Source organism: Ascaphus truei, chromosome 1, assembly GCF_040206685.1.
Source record: "Ascaphus truei isolate aAscTru1 chromosome 1, aAscTru1.hap1, whole genome shotgun sequence".
NCBI lineage: Eukaryota > Metazoa > Chordata > Amphibia > Anura > Ascaphidae > Ascaphus > Ascaphus truei.
The window spans coordinates 461942388-461968772 of NC_134483.1; the positions used below are offsets into that span (position 1 = coordinate 461942388).

The 26385-nt window shown below is 45.0% G+C and overlaps 1 protein-coding gene and 1 long non-coding RNA gene across 4 annotated transcripts in view; one reads left to right on the plus strand and one right to left on the minus strand.

Moving 5' to 3' along the window:
• SGCZ (sarcoglycan zeta) overlaps positions 1-26385 on the plus strand; it is a 1846920-nt gene that overhangs the window by 1449628 nt on the left and 370907 nt on the right. The gene's annotated exons all lie outside the window — the stretch shown is intronic.
• Positions 23735-26385, minus strand: part of LOC142463346 (uncharacterized) — a 35086-nt gene continuing 32435 nt past the window's right edge. For both annotated transcript variants that reach the window (XR_012787420.1, XR_012787422.1), the window contains exons 4-5: positions 24291-24351; positions 23735-24042 (exon numbers count right to left, since the gene is read on the minus strand). This is a non-coding gene — a long non-coding RNA (uncharacterized LOC142463346). The remainder of the gene's footprint in view (positions 24043-24290; positions 24352-26385) is intronic.

The following is a 26385-nucleotide window of genomic DNA, read 5'->3' on the forward strand; positions in this document are numbered from 1 at the left end:
GGAAGGCCAGCAGGGTGGTACCCGTAGGCACAAAAGAACAGAGATTCCAGTGTGGAATCATGTTTCATAGAATTGCGGGAAAACTCAGCCCATGGGAGCAAATCAAACCAGTCATTCTGTAATTCAGGTACAAAACATTACAGGAATTGTTCTAAGGACTGATTGGCCCTTTCCGTGAGTCAATTGGACTGGAGATGGTAGGCAGAAGAAAAATGAAGAGATGCCCATTCTTTGAAAGAAGTCTTTCCAAAATCTTGAGATGAAGAGGGATCCGGGGTCTGAGACTATATCCGTCGGGACTCCATGAAGGCGAAATATCTCTTTAATAAAAATTTCAGATAGTTCTGAATCTGTGGGTAGCTTCCTGAGAGGAAAAAATGGGTTTGACATGTAAAGAGGTTGACTACTACCAGTTTGGTAGTCATACCCCTGGAGGAAGGCAGTTCAACAATAAAATCCATGGATAAGTGGGTCCAAGGACAGGTGGGAACTGGTAAGGGCTGGAGCAACCACAGGATATTGTCCTCGGCACATTAGTCTGGGTGCATATACTGTAACACATGCTGCCAAAAACTCCTTTGTCTTTGCAGATCTCTGGTCACCAAAAGATTCGTTAGTAAAAATCACATGTCTTCCTAACCCCCGGGTGACCAGCCGTTTTGGAGTTATGACCCCATTGCAACACCTCACTTTGAAATGGGGAGGGACACAAATAGTTTAGATGTGTGGTTGTTGACCTTTGCCTGAGCTTGCGAAATCTGTTGTAGAAGTGATGATGATACAGCAGAGATGATCTGTGAAGATGGAATGATGGGCCCCTGCTCTACTGCTGCGGCCCCTCCTATCCTCCTACTTACCCGGATAAATACAGGGATTTTCTCAGTTTCTTACGGAGTTTCCCGCGCGGCGGCCGCATCATCAGATAAGCGCTAATGGCGCTTATCATTGAAAGCGCCTGTGGCGCGGGAAACCTTACAAATAAAAGCTGCGCGCCGCCGCATTTTTAAAAATCCCGCGGTGGCGGCTGCAGGAGGATAAAGGCGGCCGCCACTTTACCTCCTCGGAACCGTCAGGAGATAATTGCCTGGATAGAGCATCTGCTTTGATGTTCTTTGATCCTGGACGATTATAGATCACAAAGTTGAACCGAGTGAAGAAGAGAGCCCACCTCGCCTAACGTGTCCCGAGATTCTTTGCTCCTTCAATGTATTTGAGGTTCTTGTTGTGACGGTGCTCGTCTCCAATCAGGAACGGACCCGCAGGGCTGAGGTAGTGATGCAAATAAAGCGACCATGGCTCCGGTAGTCCTGTAAGAGTATCCGTAGTCGGTATGGAAGCAGGAGTCAGGGATGGCGGCAGAGTTGTAGAATCCAGGCAACAGGCAAAAGGTCAGTGCAGGCGGAAGGCAGCAAGGTCGGGGTCATGGTTCAGGGTCAGCAACAGGGAAATCCAATGAACAGGGAAGCATGGAAGTCACAGGGCTATGGTAGGCACGCCACAGCAATAAGCAAACCAGAGGCAAGCCACAGGGAAAAGGCAAGCCACAGCAACAGGCAAGCCACATGGAAGGCTCAGGAATGGGGAAGGCACAGGAACTAGAAGGCTCAGAAAATAGAGCCAAGTGTGGCCAGGAACACAGCTAAACTCATACAATACTCGGGCGGGGACACGGAGTCACTGGTGCAGACAATATAGCAGGCTGCCAGTGATGAAAATGTTCACAGCAGCCAGGTATGGGTTGGTTCCAGCCAAAGCCTGGACTGGAACCCTTACAGTATCCCCCCTTCAGGAGAGACCTCCGGGCGATCAGAACCTGTCTCACTCTGTGATTTTGGCGACTTTGAATTATTTCTGAACTGTCTTTGACAGGTAGTAAACCTGCGGCAAAGCCATTTACTGCATATCCTGCGGCAAAGCAGTGGTACTGCATATCTTGACACGCAGGATGCATCACAGAAAGGCACTGATACAGTTCTCTTGTCAAAGTCCAAACCAGTTACACCTAGCGATTTATCTGTGAAAGTTGGATGAATAAGTAGCTTTCAGCCATGGCACGGGCAATCAATAGGTCAGCATTCCTGGGCAGATGGGCTGTGGAAAGCATCAGCATCAGCATCAGTTCACACCGCAGAGCGAGTGGGGAGATGTATGCCCATGCCCACAGTGGGAGCACAGGAAGCAGGAACTGGCACTTAAGTCAAGGCAAGGAAGTCCAAGAAGAGTGCTTCTGTCTTTGAACATGGCCCCATAAAATCAGGAGAGGGTGCTTCAGGCACTGCATAGGGACCAGTGAGTATTGAATCTGATATTGAAGTGGGAGAGCTTGGATCAATACGGATTAACTCAGGTACTGTAGGAAAATCCAAGATGACTGCGTCTGTCTTCATAGTGGGCGCCATAGAATAAGTAAAGGGTATATCAGGTGCTGCACAGGAATCAGTGAGATACAGAGTATTCATTGGAGTGGGAATTTCAGACACAAAGGTTACATGAGATACTGTAGGGAGAATAGCGAGAGAAAAACTATTTTTTGCTGTGGGAATTTTAGAGTCATCCACTGTTATAACAGGTACCATAGGAAAACATGTGTGGTGCTCTCAAGACAAATCCGTAGTAGCAAAGAGTTGTAGAAATATATGGAAAACAACCCTATATGGCTAATATATTTAAATGTCCCAAAGGATGCAGCCCGGGAGAAAATAATCCCAAAAGACAAGGCGGTAAGGATAATTTCAATAACACCTGCAGGTGACCGGTAGATGAAACATCCTTTGCTAATAGACAAAATGAAATATGGACAACCTGGAATAAACTCACTTGGGAATCTTTATCCACCATAAGCAGCAAGTCCAATGTTTCCAGGGTCCCAGGGTTGAATGTGCCTCAGTTTATAGGTGATCGTCAAGCAGAAATGGGGGGAGAGAAAAAACGAAGCACTATATCCAGCGCTAAATGCAGCAATGAAACCAGCAGGAGTACGTTCCCAATAAAAAAAGCTATTTAATGAATCAGACTAAAGGTTACAAAACACACCAACGCGTTTCGGACTTAGACAGTCCTTTATCAAGGTGAATACATAAGTTACATACAGAGTGCAATTTATACTCACCATAAAACACATCCACAACCAATGCATCTTCGTCCATGATAGAATGTAACGCATGACGTCACTCCGTCGATCGACACGTGAGTGTGTTTTGTCTGACACACGAACCATGCCTCTCTGGCCCTTGTGTACGGTGACGCCACATGTGGGTATTGACTATGCAATACGACTGCGTGGTCGGACGAGGTTGCGTCGTGGGTCATGGGTCATGCACCCGTACCACGTGACGTACCCGGAAGTCACTGCAACTGGCCCATACAATCTAGTGGTGAGTATAAATTGCACTCTGTATGTAACTTATGTATTCACCTTGATAAAGGACTGCCTAAGTCCGAAACGCATTGGTGTGTTTTGTAACCTTTAATCTGATTCATTAAATAGCTTTTTTTATTGGGAACGTACTCCTGCTGGTTTCATTGCTGCATTTAGCGCTGGATATAGTGCTTCGTTTTTTCTCTCCCCCCATTTCTACTGTTATAACAGGACCTGCAGAACAGTCAGTGAATGATATGTTTGTCCCTGAAATGGATGTCTGAGTAGCAGCAGTGGTTACACTAGGTACTGCACTGGAATCAAAGAAAGATATGCTGGGCTCTGAAGTGGCTGTCTGAGAATTAGCAGTGATTACCCTAGGTGTTGCATAGGAATCAGAGAGAAATATACTGGTCTCTGAAATGGTTGTCTGGAAATCCACAGTGGTTATACTAGTTACTGCAGAGGGAGCAGAGAAAGATACGCTAGTCTCTAAAGTGGGTGTTGGAGAACAAACAAGGGCTAGACTAGGTACTGCAAATGTATCAGAGAAAGTTACGCTTGTCTCTGAAGTGGGAGTCTGAGGACCAACAATAGGTATACCAGATATTGTGGGGAATTTTATGCCAATAACCTTAGAAACAAAGATGGGGTTATCCAACATTGCATGGAACCTAGCAGTAGGAGTAATTGTCTTGGAAAAATCAGAACTAGGTATATTTAACCATGTGGGGACATTGGTGAAAGGTCTGCTTGTCACTGAGTGGGTGTCTGAGAATCCACAGTATGTATAACAGATACTATGGGAAACTTTATGGCAAGAGCCCTAGAAACAATCAAAGGAACCTCTGACATTGCAGGCGAATCCGAGTAACTTGATTTTAAAGCAGGAATTTTAGCATTAATGATAGGTATATCACACACTACAGGAGTGTCAGAGAAAGGGGAACCTGCTTTTAAATCAGAGGCCTTATAACTAGCAAATGTTACAGCAGGAGAGACAGAAAAAGGGGACCTGCTTTTAAATTTAAGGCATTATAACTACAAAGTTTACAGTATGTACTGCAGGGAAGTCAGAAAAAGGGGGACTTCAATTTGAAACAGGATCCTTAGATTCAGTAATAGGCACATCAAACATTGAATCAGAAGTCTTAGAACCATCAAGGTTTACAGCACTTACTGCAGAGGAAATAGTGAGAGGTGTTCTTGAGCTTGAAACAGGAGCGGTGGAAAATTCATCTTTTGGCTCCTGGAATGCAGAGGGGCAGGTGCCGACGAAGAATCAGCCGGTGTTGCAAGAAGAGGGTGGTTGTCAAGGATTTGCAAGCTGGAGGTGATGGAAGCGATTAGTGTCCCACGTATTCAGGAGGGCGGAGTGCCGTTCCAGGATTTGGCCCCAAGGGACAGCACCCTTCCTACCTCAGGGGGGTCCATATGTGGTCCAAGTATTATGTGACGGTGCCTGTCTCGAATCACGAAGCGGACTCGCAGGGCTGAGGTAGGGATGCAAATTAACTGACCATTGCCCCGGGACAGAGTCATGTAAGAGTATCTGTAGTCGGTATAGAAGCAGGGGTCAGGGCTGGTGGCAGAGTTGCAGAAAGCAGGAGGCAGGTAAAAGGTCAGTGCAGGCAGAAGACAGTGAGGCCGGGCTCACGTTCCAGGGTCAGCAACAGGGAAATCCAATGAACAGGGAAGCCACAGGGATAGGCATGCCACAGCAATAGGCAAGCCAAATGGAAGGTTCAGGAATGGGGAAGGCACAGGAACTAGAAGGCTCAGGAACGGGTAAGGCACAGGAACTAGAGCCCAGGGTGGCCAGGTACACAGCTAAACTCATACAATGCTCGGACGGGGACTGGGAGTTACTGGCTGCTATTTAAGCCCTGGAACAGGTTCAGACAATATAGCAGGCTGCCAATGATCAAAATTTCCACAGCAGCCAGGTATGGGTGGGTTCCAGCCAAAGCCTGGACTGGAACCCTTACACTTGTGATCTGTACGGATTGTGATCAGAGAAGTTGTGCCTTCAGGCAAATGTCTCCATTCTTCTAGGGCCATTTTAATGGCCAGAAGTTTCCGATTTTTCAACATAATAATTCCTTTCTGTGGCAGAATTTTTTTTAAGAAAAGAAGGCACAAGGGCGGAGTTTCCCATCAAAATCCTTCCTTTGAGAAAGGACTGCTCCTGCTGCCAGATCAGATATGTCCACTTCCAGCACAAATGGTTTTGTAGGATCTGGATGAATCAGCACAGGTGCAGAAGAAAAGGCGGACTTCAGCTTTTCGAAAACCAGAAGAGCCTCAGAAGGCCATTTCTTAGGATTAACCCATTTTGTTAGTAAGAGCCAAAATGGGTGCAGCCACCTTGGATAAATCGTCGGTAGTAATTGTCAAACCCAAGAAATCGTTGAGTTGGTTTGAGGCCTGTCGGTAAGGGCCAATCTAGCACTGCTGATACTTTCACACGATCCATCTCAAAGCCAAGGGAAGAGATGAAATACACAAGGAAGGAAATCTTCTTCTGTTCAAACTGACACTTCTCGTGATTGGCAAAAAAGGTTGTGGTCCCGAAGTCTTTGGAGGACCAGGCTAACCTGTGCCCGATGTTCGGACAAAGAACTGGAAAAAATAAGGATATCATCCAGATACACCACGAGAAATTGGTCAAGTAGATCCCGGAAAATCTCATTGAGGAAATTTTGAAATATGGACAGTGCGTTGCATAAGCCGAATGGCATGACCAGATATTCATTGTGACCGTCACGGGTATTAAAGGCTGTCTTCCACTCATCACCCTCTCCGATCTGAATTAAACTGGTAGCTCCAATTTAAATACGACTGGATTTACTTGTTTCAGGTACCTATAAATCTGGGCCTGAGCTTCAGGGAAGGAATCTTCAAACGGATGCTCCTGGTAGAAAGCCAAACGTGATCTCCAACCTGGAACTGCGGAGCTGGCCACCGAAATTTATCTGCATGATCCTTCTGCTGAAGGGAGGCTTTAGTTACGTTGGCATGAATCCTCCCCCAGAGAGACTGTAGCTCCTGGACCTTGTCATCCACTGGAGGAACTTCAGATAGAGAGACGGATGATGGAAGAGAAGAAGAAACTGCCGAAATAGTCTGAGACGATGGAATGGCTCCTGGAAGCAATTGATTGGACCATCGAATGCCTGATGCGGGGGTAATCCCTCAGCTTGCTTCTCATTGAAAACATCCCAAAAATCCTGGTATGGGAGGGGAAGACCATTGGGGAGAGATACAGACACTAGTTGTGAGTCAGAGCTGGGGTGAGGTATAGACAAGCAAGCTCTGTGACATCGCTGGCCCCAGGTTCTCAATTGCCACATTAACCAGTCAAATGTAGGGTTGTGGGCATGAAACCAAGGGAGACCTAATACTATAGGTGCTGAGGGTGCATTGATTACCATGAAAGGGAGTAGGTCCTTACAGTATGTAGAACTCTAATGTTCACTGCCAGGGGAAGGGACTCCATGGTGATGGTACCAGATCCTAGGGGTCTTCCGTTAATTGCTGCAATTACTAACGGAATCTCCAAAGAGCGAAGGGGAATTGCATGCTGTTTGGTGAATGAAAGATCGAGGAAGTTACTGGCTGCTCCGGAATTCATGAAGACCTGAGTAGAGGCTGAGGCCGAACCCAATGAGAGGGAAAGCAGCAGAAGAATCTGGGAAGGCACATAGGGAGGAGGGATGGTAGCGATGTCCAGTGAATGCTCTTCCAACTTCACTGGACAAGGGTGTTTTCCCAGCCTCGCAACGATTGGGCATTCACGGATCTGGTGGTCCTGGGACCCACAATACAGGCACATGCCCAAGGTATGTTTTCTGCTTTTCTCCTGTTCTGACAGTCTGGTAGTACCCAGTTGCATGGGCTCATCATCTGAATGGGGCGGAGAAACGAAGTTTGGGGCCAACCGAGTCGTCCGGTTCCTAACAGCATGGCACTTCTAGGACAGGCGTTCCTGCATTCTTAGATCAATCCGTATGCCAAGAGAAATTAACTCCTCAAGGTCCTTAGGGAGGTCCTGGCCAGCCAGCTCATCTTTTAAGTGCTCCGGTAATCCCTGCAAAAAGGCAGCTACTTGAGCTTCATTATTCCAGCTGGTAATAGCGTGAGGGTGCGAAACTCAATGACGTATTGACCTATCGTGTGAGTTCCCTGGCGAATCCGCTGGAGTGAAGCTGAAGATACACATCCAGGAGCATCAAACCCCAATTTGAAAGTATGGATGAAGGCAGGGGAGTCGATGATCAGGGGCGATTCCCCCTCCCAGAGAGTGGGGAGGGCCAGGCCAGTTCCTCGTCAGTGAGAAGAGAAAAGATGTAGGGCACCCGGGCTCAGTGCATGGTGAACATGGATGGTTGTAGTTCAAATTGGAAAGAGAATTGATTAAGGAATCCCCTGCATGCCATAGGGTCCCCACCATACCGTAGAGGAGTCAGGATCTGAGGTTCTCAGATCGTTGGGGAAAACGGAAGCGGTATAGGAGCTGCATCTGCAGCCATGAAATCTGGCTAATGGGTGCCTATGTGGCTGACTACACTGGCGACACACTTTATTCGAGCTCAGCTAGTCCCACGAATTCGGGTATACCCGGGTGTATTGAGGTTTGTGACTGTTTTCTGCCCGAGTGCATTGCGTTATTTTCCAGGCAGGGATTGAAGCATTTTATTCCCGCTGGCTGCAATACTGCACAGTATATATATATATATATATACTGCATTACAATTCATGAATTTATGCCATATGGTAGACACGCGAAGCATTGCAGCCTATTAAATCCTAATCATTATCATTTAACAGATTAGCCGCCCATCAGCCAGGCATGAACCCAGGCTGGGAAGGCAAACGCAACGGGGCTTGTCAGAGGTGAGGAGCGGCTCATTCCAGGTATCTGCCAGGTACATACTGGGTATTTGCTCGAATAAAGTGTGTCGGTGCAGTAAGTCCTGCACCACATCACACATCCATGCTATTTGTTGACCGTGGAGGGCGAGGAGTTGCTCATGATCCCCCAAGTACTGTCTTTGCAGGGTAAAGGCTCGTCTACCTCAGCAGGGTCCATGTTTTGGCCGAGTAAAATGTAACGATGCTCATCTCAAGTAGGAAACGAACCCGAAGGGCTGAGGTAGGAATGTGAAAAAACAGACCTGAGCCGAGGGACAGAGTCCTGATAGAGTAGTGAGTCATAGACTGAAGGTAAGGGCTGGCAGCAGAGTTGCGTAGTCGGTGTGGATGCAGAAGTTGGGGCAGGCTGAAGACAAAGATAGTCGAGGTAAGTGAGCCGGGTCTGGTAATGAGGAAGCCAATAGGTAAGTGCATTGCATGTACTTAGCAGGAAGTGGAACGTTGCTCGGCAACTTCCTGCTTACAGGGCTGTCCTTTTAAAGGAAGTTGTCAGGTCAAAAATGGACAATCCTGCCACAGAGGGCGAGCAAAACCAAAATCCCTGAAAACCCGGAACGGATTTTTCCAACCTCATAAAGGCATGACGAGGAAGTCTCTGTAGGTAGCTGGACCTCGGAGATGGTTTGAGCTACCGGAAGACAAGATCCATGACAATGTTGTCCCCATGCTGTCACTAGATTGGTCACCAATCGATCTTGGTGTAGTGGTGCTGCAACCAAGGAAGTCCTAGGTCCACTGGAGTTGAGGGAGAGTGAATGACATAGAATGAAAGTATCTCTTTGTGAAGTGCCCCAACTGAAACCAACAAAAGATTAGTCTTGAGGGTAATGGTCCAAGGTATCATAGGTTTTCCATAAATGGCCACTACCGCTAACGGGATCTCCCTGGTACAGAGAGGAATAGAGTTTAGTTCTGCAAATGCATGTTCAATGAAATTCCCTGTGACTCCTAAGTCCACAAAAGCCTGAGTGATGATGGAGGCTGGTCTCCAGGAGACTGAAACTGGCAGGAGGAGTCGTGAAGGTTGTGATGGAGAAGGAATATAAAAAATGACCAGAGTATATTTCTCTATCTTTGCTGGCACTGGGGTTTGCCGATTTCAGGACAATTTCAGGCAAGATGACCTTTGAGCCCACAGTACAGGCACAGCCCGCTGACATGTCTCCCAGTTCTCTCCTGCTCAGGTAATTTTTATCACCTAATTGCATTGGCTTCTCATCTGGGAGAGGTGCCGTAAAATTAGTATTGAAGTGGGGAGCAGGCCCAATTATTGGGGTTTTTGAGGAATGGTCTCGCTTGGTCTGTCGTTCTCGCATCCGGAGATTTTTAGGGTTGCCCTTGCAAGTCAGTTCATCCTTGAAACACTCAGAAAGCCCCTGCCAAGATGCTGCCACTAGAGCTTCATTGTTCCAGCCTGTCTCTGCAGCAAGGGTTCGTAACTCAATGGCATACTGGCCCAGATTACGGGTTCCATGCCGGATTTGAAGGAGCAAAGTAGAAGCAGAGGACCCATGACCGGGAGCATCATAAACTCTTTTGAATGCCTGAAGAAATGCAACGGCATCATTAAACAGTGTGGATTCCTTCTCCCACAGAGGTGAAGCCCTGGCCAAAGCCTCATCCGTTAGTGTAACGGACATGCTCGCCACAAACCAAGACCGGTCCAAGGGGCTGAGGTGGGGATGTGAATACACCGACCTTAGACCACAAAGCCGAATCTGGATTGCGCAGTCCATAGTCAATCGTACCCGGTTCGGGGTTGGAGAAGGCAGGGTAATCCATGGACAAGCCTGGGTCAGAGTTGGGGATGTCAGAGTAGTCGATATCCAGGATGGGGTTCGGCAACGGGTAGTCTGCTGCAAAGCGCTTCAGCATAGCAGCTGAAGCGCGGGAATGGCCCCTGCGCGAGGAGTGGCCCATGATAAAGGTCTCTGCAAGGGGAGAATACAGGCTGGCCTAGAAACACCGCAGGGTAGCACAAGGAGACTTGCGCGCTTCAGCACAGGAACCAGGAAGCATACCTCTGCCAGGAAGGAATGCAGCAGGTCTCAGGAACCAGGGAGCAGACCTCTGCAAGGATGGAATTCAGTAGGTCTCAGGAACAAGGCATGGCTAGCACTGGGGATCCAGCACTTCAGCACAGGAACCAGTTAGCAGACCTCTGCAAGGAGGGAATAGAGCAGGTCTCAGGAACAAGGCAAAAGAAATGTAGGAGGATCATCCTACTGCCAGTGCTCAAGGGGCAGAGAGCATAAATAAACAATCCATATAAAGCCATAATAACACACAGACCAGACACTGAATGACCTTTAACAGCTGACAACTTGAGCAGGCTAGGGGGAGGGGTGATAATGGGAACAAGAAGAGTCGCCGACTTTCCTAATAAAGAACAGACTGGCTGACTCTATGAACCCCCAGCCCTCTCCACCCACAGAATACCTGCTGTCATGCTGCAACCAGTGTGTCTGGCTAGGAAGAGATAAATCCACTGGAACAAGTGGCTTTAGACCGTGCGCTGTGGAATCAACGTGCTACCAGCTGGAACAGTCATAGAAGGGAAGCCAGGAACAAGGCAAGGCTAGCACTGGGGATCCAGCACTTCAGCACAAGAACCAGGAAGCAGACCTCTGCAAGGAGGGAATGCAGCAAGTCTCAGGATCAAGGCAAGGATAAGGCAAGGTAGCTTATGGCAAACACAGTTACATCCAAGTCCAACTTGGTTTATGCTTAGCAATGAGGGAAAGGGGAGCCCAGCATACAGTAAGAAGGACTGGTAGCCAATCCAAAAACAGGATTGTGTTGAAATTCCTCAAATGACAGAGCAGAGAGACAGTGCTCTAGTGATTGCACACACAACTGATAATGCTTGCAGATCCAAGGGGAGGTCTGTCTGAGAGCTCACCAACTCTGCAAGAGTGAGCTCCAGCCAAACCCAGGAATGGAGTTCGTACTGAATCAAACACTGGTTAAAAAACCTCTACAAGTCATAGCGTTCACTACATAATGTAGAGGCGTCGGGATATGTTATTCCCTGGGCGTGGGGGATGACGGGGCTGGTGCTGGAGATGCTGACAGTAATGGCAGTGCAGGGGTAGAACCCAACTGGAGTGTGTCCAGCCAGGTGATAATGTCCTGAAATCGGCTTGATATGAGTGCCACATGTACAGCAGGTTTTGTTGGGCGAGGTGTCTCTCGATCTCTGAGCAGTTCCACTTGGAGAGATATGGCTCGCCCTACCTCAGCGGGGTCCATGTTTGGCCGAGCAAAATGTGACAGTACTCGTCTCGAATCAGGAAGTCGACCCACAGGGCTGAGGTAGGGATGCAGAATAACTGACCAGAGACCAGGGACCGAGTCCTGTTAGAGTATCCGCAGTCAGTAAGCAGGAACTGGTCAGGGCTGGTGGCAGTGGTGCAGAGTCCAGGCGACAGCCAAAAGGTCAGGGCAGGCTGCAGTGTTGCAGAGTCAAGGTGAAAGGCAAAAGGTCAGGGAAGGCAGAAAGCAGCAAGGTTGGGGTCATGCTCCGGAGTCAGCAATAAAGGAATCCAAAAAGGCAACAGGAAAAGGAGTGACAGCTTAGACAAACAGGAGCTTCAAAACATAACCTTACTCGATGACTCCCACTAGGAACTGCAGCCTTTAATAGCAGGCTGCACGTAAACAAAATGGCCCATCTGAGCAAAAAGTGCAGGCAACCTGGAAAACCCGAACTGCAGCAAAACCCAACACGGATCGGACAGAATGGAGAAAAAGATGGTATTTCTTGTCATCAAATAATATACAGTACTTTTAACATTTTGCTAATGGGTGGTACATGCTAATAAAAGCTGTGAGTTACAGATGCAGTCGGAGTGTTCAGCTCCCTGTGCCCAATTAATTAAGTAATAATCCCCGAAGAACAGGGCATTACTGGACAATAATGCCCTGGCTGAAAGAGTTGAAGGCCCAAGGCGAAGCCGAGTGACTTTAACCCAGCCAGGGCATTATTGGCCAGTAATGTCCTGTTCTGAGGGGATATTACTATTATAGGCTAAATGTAAGCTTATTTCATAAATAATAGACACTTTTGTATAGTTAAATAGATTTTTTTATTAAAATAAAATGGTAAATACATGAAACAACCTCTATATACGCTTACACTGCAGATATCTATATCCACACACTGCCGCCCCCTCTGTGTACACACACACACACACACACACACAAACACATACACACACACACACACACACACACACACACACACACACACACACAGCAGCTCAACACAAACTGCTGCTACAAACACACACACACATTCACACACACACACACAACACAGCACCTCTACACACACAGCAGCTCTACACATACAAGCACACCACACACACACACACACACACTGGAGCTCTAGACAAACAACACAGCACCTCATTTATACTCACAACACAGCACCTCCTCTACCATTACCACAGCACCTCTACACACACAACACAGCAGCTCTACACACACAACACAACAGCTCTACACACACACACACACACACACACACACACACACACACACACACACACACACACACACACACACACACACACACACACACACACACACACACACACACACACACACACACACACACACACACACATACACACACTAACACACACACAAACACACACTGGAGCTCTAGACACCCAACACAGCACCTCCTCTACACTCACAACACAGCACCTCTAGCACCTCTACACACACACCACAGCAACTCTACACACACACACCACAGCAGCTCTACACACACACACACACACACCACAGCAGCTCTACACACAAACAAAGAGATAAAAAGGGGGAGCAAAGGATTAGAAGAGATTGACTTATATTACCAGTACTGAGATGACTTAATGGAGTATCTAGCTGTTTAATAAAGGTGTGGTGATGAATTGACAATTGTTTGTAGTCAAATACTCACACGGCCCTGTGTGAGCACATATGTATAGAGGTATCATCACACATTTTGAGCCTGAGGAAGCCGTCCTGAACGGCGAAACGCGTTGCTCTAATTCGCCACATATTTCTGAACATTGGAGGCCTCCGTAGCCAGTGTAAGCAGACCGCAGTCACAGCCGCGTCAGAAGCTCTCATCACTTCTGAACCCGGACGCGGAAGACAGCGCAGCTGGAAGGCGACCTGCTACCACGCCGACAGGAGTGCCACGGGGTTTTTTAACATCATTTTGTGAGTGTTTTTTTCTATTTATATGTTTAATAAACTTCTACACTGGCGACACACTTTATTCGAGCTTGGCTAGTCCCACGAATTCGGGTATACCCGGGTGTATTGAGGTTTGTGACTGTTTTCTGCCCGAGTGCATTGAGTTATTTTCCAAGCAGGGATTGAAGCATTTTATTCCCGCTGGCTGCAATACTGCACAGTATATATATATATACTGCATTACAATTCATGAATTTATGCCATCTGGTAGACACGCGAAGCATTGCAGCCTATTAAATCCTAATCATTATCATTTAACAGATCAGCCGCCCATCAGCCAGGCATGAACCCAGGCTGGGAAGGCAAATGCAACGGGGCTTGTCAGAGGTGAGGAGTGGCGCATTCCAGGTATCTGCCAGGTACATACCGGGTATTTGCTCGAATAAAGTGTGTCGGTGCAGTATCTTGACCAAAGATTGTCACTGACCCCCTGCTATCATCTCACCCCACACATCCCCGTTTCCTGAACCGGGGAGGGGGGGAGGATTGGAACGTGTGAGGGAAGGGGAACCCCCATCCAACACTCTGCCCGCCAGCAGCTGAACATACGGTGCCACGGGAATTACCACGGACGGGTCAACTAGAGGCACCTCATAGTAATCTCGCAAAGGATTGAGTTTACACATGGCCGTGTAAGTAATTTATGATTACTAATATTTTAACCACCCCCCCCTCCATTCCCATCCGAACTTAACCAGCCGCTTGGGTTAAGAAGAAGCTGTCAGAAGCAAGATACCTCTATACATATGTGCTCACACAGGGCCGTGTGAGTATTTGACTACAAACAATTGTCAATTCATCACCACACCTTTATTAAACAGCTAGATACTCCATTAAGTTATCTCAGTACTGGTAATATAAGTCAATCTCTTCTAATCCTTTGCTCCCCGTTTTTCTCTCTTCGTTTTCGTATACTCTGAGGGTTTGGATACCGCTCTCTGGGGTCGAGCAGAGGAACTCACCGCAAGCTACGGTTCCCACTGTGAAAGACTACATACATTGGTTTTGGATTAAGTATTTTATTGTACTCTCCACCCTGTACTAATATCTTAAGGTAAGCGCTCGGTTCTTTGTCTGCACTACACACAAACAACACAGCAGCTCTACACACACAAACGCTGCTGCTACACACATGCTACACCCATAAACACTGCTGCTGACACTGACACACACACAAACACAAACACAAACACACACACACACACACTGAGCTCTACAAACACACACACACACACACACACAGTATCTCTATACACACACGCACACACACACATCAGCTCTACACACACAAACTGCTGCTACACATACAACACACACACACACATTGCAGCCAAAATAAAAAATGCAGCCACTTACTAAACTTTGCACTCTCCCCCTACCTCTACACACAACACTGCACAACACAGCACCTCTACACACACACACAACACTGCACCTCTATACAAAACACAGCACCTCTACACACACACACACAACATACACACACAACACTGCACCTCTATACACAGCACCTCTACACACACAAGCTGCTGCTACACACACATGCTACACCCATAAACACTGCTATTGACACACACACACACACACGCAGCACCTCTACAAAGATATGCAACACAACAACACAGCACACACAAACTGCAGCCACAAAGAAACTGCAGACAGCCACTTACTTCTTTGCAGACCCTCCAATTCAACTGAATCTGCTCAGAAAATCTCAGTCAGCTTGGGAGGGGGAGGAGTCAAACCGTGTCTGATACTTCCTGACCAATCCCCTGCCCTGTCTCAGAGATGTTACTTCATTTTAACCAATCCCCTGCCATGTCTCAGCTGTTCTGGAAGCTGATTGGCTGGAAATAAACACATTGAAAACTGCACTTTGCAAGCTGCTAAAATTTCGGGCATTACTGATTGGATAATGCCCGGAATTTTAACCAATCAGAGAGCAGGGTTTTAAATAATGCTTTAGCCTATAATAATATACAGCAGCGGCAGCTCTTATTCGAGCAAAAGCCGCTGGCTGTATGCGGCTGGGAAGCGGGTAGCCGCGGCGCGTGGCGGCGCACTGTGACGTCACAGTCACACGCGCGCCCGGCTTCCCCGTCTTCCCCGGCTTCCGCAGGCTTCCCCGACACCCCTGGAGATGAAATTAAGGTAAGCGGGGTTGCGGGGAAGCAGAGGGGCAGAGCAGAAGCCGGGCTCGGGGTCCGGAAGGAGAGTAAATTGCGCGCGAGGTGGAGGGGGTGTGCATGTGGGAAACGCGGCGGCGCGCGGTTATTACTGGCGGCAGCTGGGGTAGATCCCGGCATGCCGCCGGCATTTAGTGCGATAAAGTATGTCGCTACTGTATACAGTAGACATTTAAAGAAAGGCAAATTCATAACTGTAAGTATTTTTTATTGATGTTTTGAATCAAAGGATAACATTTTAGGAATTGGCAGATCCATGAATCCCAGTTATTGGTGGTTGACTCCCACAATATAACTATTTTCAACTTTGTAATTATATCACGAATGACATGACAAATTATAAAATAATTGCAATACTAAATAGACTCTGATGGAGAAGCATATGTAATAGTTATTATAGGCTAAAGCTGGTAAATAATTCCAGGCATTATTAAATTCCTGCTCTCTGATTGGCTGAAAAACTTGGCAGATTTGAACCAAACAGCATTCAGTTCTCATTCATATAGAGTGAGATCAGCTCTCAGACAGAGGAAGTGATTTGACAGGAGGCACCAGCAAGGCACTGACTCCACCCTGCAAAGAGCTCTGCACAGGAGAGTGAGGGGAAAGGTTTGTGTGTCTGTTGTGTGTTTTGTGGGTGTAAAAGGGGTTAGTAGAGTGTTTTATTGGTGTGTGTCTTCTGTTGGTGTATTTTGTGGGTGTAGAGTGGGGGGCTGCAGTGTGTGTGTCTTCAATGTGTTTTGTGGGCAGAGGTGGGGTGCAGAGTGTTTTCTTGGTGCGTGTCTGCAGTTTGTGGGTTTAAAGGGGGCTGTAGAGGGGGCTGCTGGTGTTTGTCTGCAGTGTGTTTTAGATAAAGATAGTCACTTTTGTAGACCCTTTTGTAGACATATTGATTTTTATCAACATGATTATCTACATTCTTTTGCTTTTACTGCAAGTTTATTAAAAGGGAGTTGTACATAAACACAGCCCCTCTCTATATATACACACAAACTCGGCAGCCCCCCTCTATACACACAAACACACTCTGCAACTCCCCGTATATACATGTGGCCATGTTTGGTTTTGGCTACAAGCCTGCCCTCCCTGACATGCAAGCCCTGGTAACAGTAAAGGCAGTGTCAGGACCAATCCTGGGATTTCCCCAACAGTAAGCAGCTTCCTTGAGTGACAGGGGAGGAGGCGGGCTAAGGCCTGTGTTCTGCGCAATCCTGATTCAGAACTTGGACTTTCCTCCTCTGTTCTTAAGGGACTGCACTATCAAATTGAGTGTGTCTCTCCCCCTGAGAGAGACAGGTAGTCACGCAGAGGTGTGCAGGTATCTGGCACCTACAGCCCCCCCCCCCCTTTGGGGAGTGAAGAATGATTATCTTACCTCTGACTCTGTTAGAGTGTCAGGGAAGGCAAGGACTGCCCTTGGCCAGTGGTGGATGTCCAGGGACCATCCTAAGGCTGGAGGGCGGTTATACTGTGGAGACAGAGACTGTTATGCTGTGTATGCAGATAAAGGAATATAGTGTTTCAGTTGTTCAAATATACTCCTGCCTAGTGTGCAATCTATCTGGGGGGAGTAGAGTAAGTTCCCCTGCAGGGATTGCCTTCATGTTACTGGAAACAGCAGCAGATGGAGGCGCTGATCACCATGAGATAAAGACCAGTCATCTACCCCAAAAGCCTGCCCTGATGTCCCCAATATCACCGGGGATGACTCAGCATCTTGTGAACCAGCAGGTACCCAGCACCATACACCTGGTAACAGGGGAATCTCCCAGAAGTGGGGGGAAACACCATTACATACACAAACATACTCTGCAGTCCTCCCTACATCAGGAGCCCCTCCATCCTCTACACCCACAAAACACACTGAAGCCCTCCTCCTCCCTCTACACTCACAAAACACACACAGCATATAGCAGCCCCCCCTCTACACCCACTGTAAAAACCCACAAAACACAAGACACACATACACCAAAACACACTCAGCAGCCCTCCTCCACCCTCTACACCTGCTGACACAACACACACACACACACACACACACACACACACACACACACACACACACACACACACACACACACACACACACACACACACACACACACACACACACACACACACACTGCAGCCCCTTCTACAACCACAAAACACACTGCAGACACACACATCAACAAAATAGACTGCTGCCCCCCTTTACATCCACAAAACACACACCAGCAGCCCCCCTCTACACCCACTGCAGCCCCCCTCTAAACCCACACAAAGCAGACACACACACACAAAACACTCTGCACCCATCTTCCACCCACAAAACACACACTGCAGACACACACACAAACCAAGAAAACAGACTCTGCCATCTCTACATTCACAAAACACACACGAGCCATCCCCTCTCTACACCCACTGCAGCCCCCTTGAAACCCACACACTGCAGACACACAAACCAACAAAACACTCTGCACCCCTCCTCCACCCACAAAACACACACTGAAGACACACAAACTGCATCTCCCCCTTTACACCCACAAAACACGCACAGCAGGCACACACCAACCAAACAGACTCTGCTGCCCCCTCTACACCCAGAAAACACACACCAACATAAGACACACACACACCAACAGAAGACACACACACTCAATAAAACACTCGGCTGGCCCCCTTTACACTCACAAAACACACAACAAGCACAGAAAAACCTTTCTCCTTAGTCTCCTGTGCGGAGCACTCTGTAGACAGGGTGGGGGAGGAGTCAGTGCCTTGCTGGTGCCTCCTGTCCAATCACCTCCCCTGTCTGAGAGCTAATCTCACTCTTTATGAATGATAACTGAAAGGTGATTGGCTGAAAAATTTGGCAGGGTGCCAACAATTCTGGGCCATTACTGATTGGTTAAAATTCCAGGCATTATCCAATCAGAGAGCAGGGATTTCAATTATGCCGGAATTTACCAGCTTTAGCCTATAATAATATAAATAGAAGAAATGTAAAGAAATGCAAATTCATAACTAAGTATTTTATAGCGACGTTTTGAGTCAAAGGATAACATTTTAGGAATTGTCCGATCGTGATCCATGACTCCCAGTTATTGGTGGTTGACTCCCACAATATAGCTATTTTCAACTTTGTAATTATAGCATGAATTACATGACAAATGATAAAATAATAGAAATACTAAATAGACTCTAATGGAAAAGCATATGTAATAGTTATTATTGCACCCACCCATGATATTTATCAACAGTAGGTAGTTGTTTTATGGCTCTAGATGTAATGTTACTAAAACTTGCTTTGTGAAAATATAGTAAAATAATATATATGTGCTGCACAGCTAGGTAAAATTACCTAGTAACCTGGGGAGTATATTCATTTTTACTATGACTATTCTCCCTATCCACTATATCTGTAGGCTGTGCACCTTGTCAAGTCTTTTTTGATTCTGTCAGATAAGGGTGGGTAGTTGCCCTGGTATAGAGAGTGGTAGTGCCTTTTCACATTTATGCCTAGATATTTAATGTGAGAGAAACTACACCTATAGTTGAAATTCGATTTTAGTAGTTTCCTCTCTGGGTCTGGGAGGTTTAAATTTAGGACTTCTGACTTATCATTATTAAGTTTGTACCTGAGATTTTCCCAAAGTCTGATAGGGCTCTATGGAGATTAGGTATAGATATGGGGATTTGCAAGCGTTAGAATGATATCATGTGTGAATAAAGAGATTTTATCATTTGTTTTTCCAATTACTATACCTTGGATATCATTATTTGTTTGAATATTTGCAGCTAGTGGTTCAATTTTTAGAGCAAAGAGAAGAGGGGACAACGGGCAGTCTTATCGTGTTCCATTCTTAATTTGAATTGGGTTCGGTCCATTCCCTGGAAGCTTAACCAAGACCGTCGGGTTTCGGTATAATACTCGGACTCCTTCTAGAAATGAGTCTTTGAATACAAATTTCTGTAATATTTTGTCTAAGAATTCCCAGTCTATTCTGTCGAACGCCTTCTCTGCATCGAGGCTCAGAAGTATGGCTCTGGTTCCCGTGAGATGAACATGGTCCACTATATATTATTATCCGGATGTTATCTGAGGCCTGTCTAACCGACACAAAACCTACTTGATCAATATGGATCAATCTAAGTAGTATAGGGTTTAATCTATTCACTAGAATTTTACTAAATAGTTTCAGGTCATTATTTAATAATGAAATTGAACGATAGCTACCACACTCTATTGGGTCTCGCCCTTCTTTGTGTATTATGGCCAGGTTTGCTGTTAACATAGCTGGCGAAATTGGTTTTCCCTTCATGAACAAATTATACATTTCTAGTAGATATGGTGACAGTATGGGCAGTCATTTTTTGTAATAAACACCAGTAAAGCCGTCAGGGCCAGGGGCTTTTGATATTTTTAGTGTCTTAACTGCTTCCATTAGTTCAGTCTGGGTGATTTTACCGTTTAACGCTTTGGTTTCATCTTCGGTCAGCTGGGGCAAATTACAGTTTTCTAAATAATTTGTGACGGCCTCTGAGTTTTGGAGCTGTGGGGTCCCTTTAGCGGAATCTAGGTTATATAGTTTTGTATAAAACTTGGTAAACCCTTGTGCAATTCTTTTATCATCATAGATAATGTTTCCCTTTTTATCCTTGATCACCATTATTTGTGACCTCACCCGCACTCCCTTCAGTTTATTGGCTAGAAGTTTATCTGCCTTATTCCCTTTGTCATAGTATCTTTGATTGGTCCATTTTAGGGCCTTCTCTACAGTACATCTTCCAGTTGTATCTGTCTTAGTTCTGCACTGGTCGTGACCAGGGATTTGTATATATTTTTTGATGGATTAGCTTTATGTGATTGTTGTAATCCTATTATTTTTTCCGTTAGATCATTATATAATTTTATTTTGCCGTTTTCCTATGTGATGCAATGAAGATAAGGTCTCCTCTGATCGTGGCCTTATGGGCTTCCCAGAGCATCTCCGGAGATGAGATTGAGGCTTTGTTGAGAATGAAATTATCTTTAAATGCTAGCCTAATCTTTGTCTCTATTTCCGAGTGGTTCAGGAGTGAGTCATTTAGTCTTCAATGGAAAGAATTGTTTTTGATAAAGGGGGACAGTGAGAGTCAGGTCAATTGGCGCATGGTCTGACCAAGTAATAGGCCCTATATGTGAATGTGAGGAGGCCTAGAGAATATTTTGTGTGGCGAATAGGTACTGGTGAAGCGGCCGTTATTCAAACACTTCACGCGTCATGTACATCGGAATCCCGATTTTAAACCGCGGGATGAATTCCAGCCTTCCCGCACTAAGATTCGAGCGCGGTGAGTGCAGAATAAGGAATTTAAGTGTTCTGACTTTTAAAAACATGAAATTGACACAGTAGCACAGTAGCACAGTACTGTACACATTACAATTCATCCATTTTATTGCAAACGAAGGAACAGAATCCCTGAAATTCAAACAAAACATCCGCGATTAGCGCGGGTGCCTGGGGCGATTGGCTGCGTTCATGCTGCATGAGGAACAGCAGAGAACTCAAAATCAACGCCGTGATGTGTTCGAATCATGGCCGCTGCATTAGTAGTCTATCAGTGAGTAGGTTTGGGGGGGGGGCTGGGGAGAAAAAGGTGTAATCCCTCTGGTCCTGGTACTGTGCTCTTCAAACGTCCATTAGATAAAATTCCTTTATTATGTCCCTAAATGTCTTTTCTATTTTTTTTACCTGGAGCCGGTGGGTCTGTCCCGGGGCAGAGGACTTATCTACCTCTGGGTTGGAAACCATATTTAAATCGCCCCCTACGATAAGAGAGGATAAGAATTTTGGGTCAATCATTTTGAAGACTGATTTCAGAAATTCTGTTTGATTTTCTTTTGATGAGTACAAGTTGAGTAGGGCAATGGCCGAACCTGCGAGTGTACCATATATAAGAAATCTACCCTCTGGTTCGGTAACCACCTTTTCCAGGCTGAAGGGGACCCCCTGTCTAAGTAGAATTGCCACCCCTTTTTTCTTACTGTTGTACGAGGAATAAAATGCTTGCAGGAATATACTTCCGAATGTATTTGGGGGATCACTGACATCAAAATGTGCCTCTTGGAGTAACACTATGTCCCCACTTGATCTTTTAAGTTCTTGAAAAGCCAATCTCCTCTTTGTCTTAGTTTGCAGCCCCTTTATATTCAGTGATATAACTTTTATAGACGCTGGATTAGCCATTTTCAGTGGAAGTCAGCAGAAACTTTAAAACCCCTCCTTTCCCACTGTGGGGGGGCTGTGGGCTCTATTTGTCTTTAATGAATTGTCCCAACCTCTCCTTCTCCTCCCATACGGTATCTTGCGGTTCTCTAATCTTTTAATTTGGGAGGGGGGTAGGGTCATTGTTATAACATCTGGGTTGGCCCCAGTGGGTGAGATGGCAGGCAGGCGTGGATGGGGAGGGGAAGGAGGAGGGTGCAGTGGGGAAAGAGGTCTGCTGAGGATAGAATAGCAGACAAAAGAGTCAAAGAGGGCCAAAGAAGAGCCCTAGATTTGATGTGCCAGTTAATCTATTAAACTGGATTGGAGGGCATAAGGTGCTTTGGAGACAACCCCGGTCCCAGGGTTCTGTGGCCAACAATGAAATGGGTACGGGGACCCTTTATCTTTCTCATTGGTCTTTTCCCAAATCTGTCTCTCATGAGCTGCTTCCAGGGCGGGTGGGAGGAGGGGAGGGGGTAAGAAGGGGAGAAGGGGGGGGGGAGAAGAAGGGAGGAGAGGAGAAGGGGGGTGTAGGGAGGGGGAGGTGGAGTGCCAATATTTGGAGTCCAGAAGAAAAAAAAAATCCCCTTAACATTCGATGATATTTCACTGGGTGTTTTTGTTTTCCTTCCTCTTGATCAATATTCTGTTAGTACAAATATAGGATAAAGTATCTGTCTTGTAAATTTACCATAGGTTGAACTTGATGGACGCGTCTCTTTTGAACCTCAACTACTATGTAACTATGTAAAAATAATTTAAAATCAGCAGATCAGCACCCAGGGGTAGTTTGTGACTAATTAGCTAAAGAAGTATCTTTTGGCAGAATGGCAGTCCATTTTCAGTTCATTCAATCCAGAGTTTGAGGATTTTCCGCATGGAGTGATTCTAAAGAAGAAATCAGAGCCTTTCCATATGATACACCATTTGTCATACCTGGATGGAGAATCCGTAAAGGTCACAATTGACCAGAAAGTTTGTAGGTTTCTTACATCTCTTTTGATGAGACAGTTGTGTGGAGTTGCGGTGCTGGAGCCTTGTTGGTAATAGCTTATGTCCAGCCTGCCTTCAGACTATTGCAAATTCACCTGGTAGACTTATCTGTTGGGCTGTAAATTCCAGGTGCAGTATTTGGTGGATCTGTGCTTACCCATGACCTGCTCCATATTATGATATTAATTTGAGGCTTTGAACTGTTTTTTTAAATGAGTAGTTATAACTGAGTCAGGCAGCGAAGGAATTTTGCTAAAAAGAGTGTAAAAAATGTGCTCCTGAAATAGATGGGGAATAAGTGCAAACAATAGCAATACAATTATTACTGAGAATCAATTTTAAGTGCATAACATGTGACTAACTTAAAATAATCTTAGCGCTTAACCACATAAAAAATATGCCAATAGTATGAATTAAAAATGTGCACTCGTGCAAATATAAATAGATTGAATTTTTAAGGTATCTCAAAAAACCCTACATAAAGAACCGTTCTGATGGTTCTTCAGTCGCAATGAAGTCTTCAGTGAAGGAGAGAGCAGGTGCACATTAAAAAAGAGAAAGAATTTAAAAAAGACAAATGGTGCAGTATATAGAGGCTGGGATGATGATATTTGGATTGAAACGAGTACTCACATTTCCCAAAATATTTCAAGCATATAAGAGACACTCACTCTCTATGAAAGGAGCTAGGAGTTTGTAAGGGGGACGTTTAAAGACGGATATCCAATGGGAGGATTGAATGGAATAATCCTCAAGAGAATGAGACAAACAACTGATGGTGTAGTTTGTTTAATATACATTTATAAATGATAAAAACATTAAAATGTGCACTTGCATTAGGCACATGAGCATGCACATCCAATTTTTGAATTACATTTTATTTTTTACACATTCTTTGTTCTATTGCGTGGGTATGGAACGCAATACCCTGCCTGTTATTCACCACGAAGTTGAATTTCAGAACGGCTGGGGACAGCTCATTTGATGTAACCTTTTGAGCTAAAGCATGAAACATTTTAGAGAGGAATTTGGATGGCCCGGGGGAGTTGTGCAGTGCGGCTCAAGCAGTCTGCTTTGTCTCCTGAAACAAGCAAATTGAAGAAAGGCAAAGGTACAGTTCACTGCATGAGAGAGATGAACTGTGTGCAATTTTATTAAACGTGGACACATAAATCTATCTATATACAGTATGTGCTGTGCCCAATAAGCATGAAATACAAATCATTTAGAAAGTATTGTAAAAGTTAAGAAACGTGAATATGACTATCACATTGTTAGAATAGTAAAGCGGATAATATAAAAGTAAAAAAATGAAAGTTTAAAATATACTGTAGTGGTTTTCGACTTCCATCAACATCATCTTCTGGCTGTCGGTTTGCCGCTTTCATTTCTGAAAATAAAAATGATAAACATTTTTTTATGGGATGAAAACTACAGTATGATTAAACTACTGTACGGTATAAGGAACTACTTTAAGTTTACAGGTAGTACACATGCGTTAATGCACACCAAAGTGTGCATGCGTGAGATGCATAGGTGTTCTAATAAAGCAATCATTCAAAGAGAGATTGTGTCATATAGAACTCTTCCATCCGCGAGGGTTTGGTGAATTTTTGAAGTATTCGTACTTGTCAATGATATACTCATAGATCTCAGATAGAGTTGCCTTCTTATCTGACCCAACTTTAATTGCAGAAAATATCATGTACTATCATGTATGCAAAACTAACACCTTGCCTTGTGCTACAATGTGTTTCCATCATGTCACGTACTATACTGTCCCATGCAACACTCAAGAGTGAAGTCAATGTAAAACACATTCCAATTTCCAATAAAATGCGAAACACATACGTGAGATAAAGTCGTGAGTGAGCAAGGTAATTTAACAATGGAATATTCCATACTTTACGTACATACAGAACCTTTTATCTGGCATTCTAGATACCTGTTTCAGACATTGAGCCACATTCAGTGTCCCCCATATGCAAAGACATTCACATTGCCATCTGCCGGACACGCACTGAGCTGCAACCATACATATAACAATTCCGTCTGACAACTAAATAAATGTGGACCGAGCAGGAACAACTCGCCGCCAACTCGACAACTCGCCACTGGGTCAGAAAATCCCACGAGGCCAGCCAGAGAAATTCCCATGGATTTTCCCTAAAAAGCAGCTCAGAATCGGAATTGCCATCTGTACATTGTCTAAAGCTTTTTCAGCGTCTCTTCCAAATGATACCATTGTACTATTGTAATATTGATACTAATGTTTCCCTGCTTACCCTTTGACGTGATCTATGTGCCTAAAATAACTGTGCTTTTAAAAAAATCCTGTTTGGTCTTTTATGGATTATTATGGGTCAAATTTCTGCTATCCGGTCTGCTAACATTTTTGCCATCATTTTTATATCTTCGTTAATGAATGATAGTGGTATGTACAGTACGATTGAGGTAGTAACAGGTCTTTCCGTTGTTTGTGATTTATTCTACTATATCCTATGCAGCTCGATTGATTGGTCTGTTATTGTGCTACAATTTTATTGAATACATTTTGAAGTGGGCTGTTAAGTTTTTCTTCAAATATTTTGAAATATTCTCCCAAGATCCCACCTACCCTGGGGTTTTACATTTTTTATAGATTCATTATTTATTTATTTTTATTTCCTCTGAGGTTATTGGGCTACTTAACATTCATAAATCTTCTGAGGTTATTTTTGGTAGGTGTATATTTGACATGAATTCGTCCCTCGCCTCTTGGCTGATATTTCTTACCCTATATTAGTCTTGGTTAAAGTCTATGAAGACTTTTCCGATTGCCTAAGAATCAGTTGAGATTGTACCATCCCTCTTTTTCATTGAAAGGATTGGTTTAACATGTTTGGTGCTTGAATTAGATTACTTATCAGATTTTCTGCTTTGTTGTCATGTTTGTGTAGTTTAATTTTCCTATGGTTATAATTTGTCTCCCCTTTCGTTTACATAATTATTTTGCATCTGTTTTTGCGCACTATGTATTTTAAGAGGGTTTATTTTTAAAACCTTTGAATGATTCACTTACTGTTTTAAATTCCTTCTTTGAGTCTTTTTTTTTTTGCTCTGTATGCCATCCCATGGCCCTTGAGTACAACCTTTGGTGTTTCCCATAGCAAAATTGGGATATCGTCATGTATTTTATTGTCTATCATATAGTTTCCCCACTGTGTTATGATGTAGCTTCTAATGTTTTAATTATTTATTATGAAGGAGTGGAATTTCCATATTTTCTACCCATGGGTCAGTGCTCTACCTATCTCTAGTGAAATCCATACTGGACTATTATCTGATATTAATATTGGCTCTAAATTTCTTTTCTGGTTTTGTGAATCAATGAGTTAGAGGTTAGAAGGTAGTCAATTCTAGAAAAAGAGTTATGTACACGAGA